Source organism: Gossypium hirsutum, chromosome D04 (assembly GCF_007990345.1).
Source record: "Gossypium hirsutum isolate 1008001.06 chromosome D04, Gossypium_hirsutum_v2.1, whole genome shotgun sequence".
Classification (NCBI taxonomy): domain Eukaryota; kingdom Viridiplantae; phylum Streptophyta; class Magnoliopsida; order Malvales; family Malvaceae; genus Gossypium; species Gossypium hirsutum.
This window is the reverse complement of record NC_053440.1, coordinates 41,017,412-41,022,374: the sequence shown is the minus strand read 5'-3', so window position 1 is coordinate 41,022,374 and position 4,963 is coordinate 41,017,412.

The following is a 4,963-nucleotide window of genomic DNA, read 5'->3' as shown; positions in this document are numbered from 1 at the left end:
TATTTTCAAGTTTTGTCAGTACTGCCAATCGATAAGCTACTAGACCTATTCTTCCAATAATTTTATACGGGCCAATAAATCTCTGATTGAGCTTTCCCTTTCGGCCGAAATGAAGTACCTTCTTCCAAGGTAAAACTTTGAGGAATACTTTCTCGCTAACGTGAAACTCGATGTCCTTTCTTTTTAAATCGGCATATGATGTTTGTCGATCTAAGGTATCTTTCAAATAATCCCAAATAATCTTGACATTATCTTCAGTTTCGGAAATCAAATCTATACCAAAAATCTTTCTATCACTTAACTCAGTCCAGTACAATGAAGTTCTTCAAGTATCTAAATTACCCATTCTGATTGACCATTTGTTTGCGGATGAAAAGCTGTACTAAATTTCAGTTTGGTACCCCAGAGGTTCGTGTAATTTACCCCAAAATCTGGAAGTAAACCTCAGATCACGATAAAAAATAATAGAAAATGGAACACTATGTAATTTGACTATTTCCGATATGTACAATTCTACCAAATTGTCAAGTGAGTAATCTGTACGTACAGGTATAAAATGTGCAAACTTCGTCAGTCGATCAACTATAACCTAGATTGTAACTTTTTTTCTTGGCGTTAATGGTAACCCCGATACAAATTCCATGGTAACACGCTCTCATTTCCACTCGGGAATCTAAATAGGCTACAACAACCCGAATGGAACTTGATGCTCGGCTTTCACTTATTGACACACAAGGCATTTAAATACAAACTCAGAAATTTCACACTTAATTCCCAGCTACTAGTACATTTGTTTGAAATCACAATACATTTTTGTGCTTCCCGGGTGTAACGAATAAACACTATTTTGAGCTTCATTCAAAATATTTTGTTTCAATTGTAAATCATCATATACACACAGTCTGTTACGAAAATATAAACTGTTATCTACGTCAATACTAAAATTGTCTACTTGACCATTTTCAATTACTTTTTCGTTTGACTAAAAAATTCGAATCATCAAATTGCAACTCTTGAATATTCTGTAAAAACAAAGTTTTGGCCCTCAACTAAACCAAAATAAAACCATCTCGCTACAACTGAAGTTGAACATTCATCATTCATAGAGCAAAAAGATATTTCTGACTTAAAGCATCGGCAACGATGTTTGCTGTAACATCCCAAAATTGGGCCTAAGAGTCTTAGGGTTATTTTAGGAATTTTAGCTCTAGGGTGCTGGAAAACCTAGTAGCATGGTGAACCGAAAAAATATTTGACAATGGCTTTGTGATTGTTAAATCAATTTTTGAAAATAATGTTCCAAAGACATTCAATTTTGAATTACGGACTGATTTGTAAATGGGTCAAAATTCTATGTGTTTATGAGGCAAATAAACCACAATTTATAATTCACCTTATATCTTCCCTACCTAGTTTTATTTTCACGTTAACTTCTCCCTTTTATTTGATCTTGCCAGCCCATGCTCTCCCAACTCCTCCCATACAATTTTTTTTGTTAAACCTAAATTTCTTTGATTCTTATCACTTTCCAAATCATTAAACCTCTATAAAATCCAAGAAAAACACCCAAAAACACCATAAATTCCTCCATTGTCAAGCTTGTAGATTTTTTAGGGTTTTCGATCAAACGCTCGATTTTTCATCAACTCAGGTGGAAATTCAATTCCTAATTAGTTTTAAATGATACCTGGTCTTTTAAACAAAATTTTTGCTATTAAATCGCATGTTTTAAATAAAAGCCAAAAATTGGGTCGTTAATGGTGGATTTCAGAATTTTAGGTAAAAATATGGTTTCAAAGTATTTTTAAATTTTTTTTAACATGATTAGAAGGTTTATAAACTTACTTTAAAGTTTTTTTAAGGATTTCTAAGGATTTAATGAATTTTTGTGAAAATAGCCACAAACATGTAAAAATTTTGATACAATGAATTAAGTAGTTTTGTATAGTTTAAAGGTTGAGAATTAGTTGTAGGTGAATAATTAGATGAATGGAATTGGTTGTAGGCGAAACAATTAAGTATAGAGGAAGATATTTGAGTTTCAAATTTATTAGTCGAAATTTCAGTTTCATAAGGAATATGGCTTAGACTTGCATTTTTGGTTGGTTTAAGTGAGTGTTTGGCTGGATATTGATTGTGTATATTATGTGGTTATTATGTGTAAAGAGCCAAAACCGTTGGAACCTTCTTCGAGCAGGGCGAAAGGCAAGGAAAAGCTAGTTTAAGCTTTCGACTTTTCGACGGAAGTGTAATCGGTGTGTCTTTGGAATCATTGCTAGTAGAAACAATTCATAATGTTAATTTGGAGCTTAGGAATAGCCTAAATCCCTATCCTAAGTTTTGAGTGTAAGGTTTCTATTTCTCTTGTTTTATTTTTGGTAAATTATGTGATTATGAGAATATTTATGGATTGATTATTATGATGCGATATTGTGATATGAGACATGTGTGATGACTACTGTGAATTTTATTATGCTATGGGAATATTAAATATACCGAATAATAGTGATGATGTTATGTTAGCAATATAAATGTGCAGTAAAAGTGTACAAAAATCGATAAGTACGTATGTGTTGAATTATGGAATGTAATGCTAATGTAACTAGTATGTATGTGATAAACTGATTTTAATGCACTCATATGTAGTTGGATATGTGATGGCTCAATGAGCATTATTGTGGCACTTTAAGTGCAATTAAATGTGAATTCAATAAGCATGCATTGTGTACAAGTTTGTGATGTGAATTGATGAATATGAACAGAGATGATATGCATTAAATCAATAATTAAAATTGTGTAATTATGGATATTTTGTCCTTGTGACCTTATAAGACTGTTTGATATAGTTGGCATGCCATAGGATTGTGAGTACCCACCTATATATGTTTTGTGATTTAGGCGTTGAGGCCCTGAGACATAGTGGAGAGATAAAGGAATGTGAGCTAAGCTCCATTTAGTGGGACATGTTTGGTGTGTTGGAGAGTGTTAGCTTTATGCTTCACTTTTGTCATATGTTTGACTCCATGAATCATTTGGTGTGTTAGAGATCCGTGTATCCGATGTGTGGTGGTAGAGCCCACTTTTATGTTTCATAGGCTCAAGTGCCAAATTATCTTAAAATGTATATATGTGTAATGTGATGTATGCCTAAATGAGTATGTGGTTGCTACGAAAATTATCATTTAATTGTGATCTTATATGTTGTAATAATACGATGTGATATGGATGCAAAAACATGTGAATAATATGCTAAATGAGTTGATTTAAGTTTCATGAAAATGTTAGTATGTTCTTATAGTAAATTGTGTATGTAATTGTGGTTTGGATTGTTTCCATTTAACTTGTGAATGCATGTGAATATATCAACTAGACTTGTGGGTTATCAAAACATGTATACATTGTTTAGTTTTGATGAATTATTGTTAAATGAGTTATATATAAGTGAATTGAATGTAATTGAATGTAGGAGTATATGTTAGTTTTATGATTTAATGAAACGTGAATATGATATTTTGACTTGATTAGAATATGGTTGTGAACGTGTTGTAGTATGCTTTTGTTTAACCTTTGGTATTGTGTGTACATTGTGGTTATTCTAAGCATTCACTGAGCTTGTTAAGCTCACCCACTCCTTTTAAACCATTGTAGATTAGTAGCGTCTTAATGTGAATAGTGTGGTTTTGAGGGGTGGTCTAAGCAAGTCCATTTCCATGATTTTCATAGGTGTTATTGTTATTTTTTTATGTTTTGGGAATAAGGTAATGTGGTAGACTTTTAATGACATTTTTCATGATGTTTTGGAAGTTCCATAGCTTAAATGCTCTTAGGATTTTGAGAATTGAATCGTATTATGTCTATTACCATTTGAATTTATTTTTGATGTTTGAGACTATTATTATGACTATTTTGATGTTTATTTGATGATGATATGATAGAAAGATGAATTGGTGCAAGTTGGAATGACTTGTATGCTTAAAAATGTTGTATTTTTCTGGTCTAAAGTTGTAACAGCCCATTTTTCAGTGGTGTCGAAAACAGTGGTTTTGAGGCCACGAAATCCAACGAGGAAGTTCGTCAATATTATTATTTAATATTTACGAGTCAAATGTGATTTTAAAAGGTTTTTTTGATTTGATAATTTATGGTTATTTATTAAGTTCAAGTGGTAAAACCCTAAGGTCAAGTGGTTTTAGAAAATGAGCTATCGGGATCTCATTTTTATAAATCGAGTCGTAAATATTTTTATAAATATTTATGGAGTGTCATTAAGATGGTATTAAAGTTTTTTTGAAAATTTTTAACATTTCGATAGTTAATTAATTAAAAAGGACTAAATTGCAAAAGTTGAAAAAGTCAATCGCTATTAGTTTAAAGGTGTTAATTGATTAAAGAATTATAATTGGATGACCATATTGAGTAAATTAACCATCCTAAATATAGTGGGGCGACAAGGGAACTTTAAAGTTTTGGTTTTATTTATGTTTAAAGGTTAAAATAATTAAAAATAAGTATTATAATTAAAATAAAGTTGAAAATTATGATTTGTTTCTTCATTCTTCTTTAAACACCGAATGTCACCATGGATAAAGAAAGGGAGAAGCTCCAAACTTTAGTCAAACAAAAATGGGTGCATGCAAGTGATTTATTTATTGGTTTCTAATAATTTTTATGCTTTTGATATCGTTGCAACTAGGTCCAGCTAGCCCGTACCTTCGATTTTGAAACTGTTAAAGATTTTGAATGTTTCCATTGATGGATCTAGTGATTTTTTATGTTAAATTATGAATTTAAAATATTAGTTGTTATTTAAAAGTATTTTGTTAAGTGATTTTTGATGAATTTATCAATTAGGGACTAAATTGCTAAAATAATAAAAGTACAAGGATTCGACGTGAAATTATTGAAAAAATGGGATGAAATGGAGGCCAAGAATATTCGGCTATAGTAAAATTTCAATAAAAAT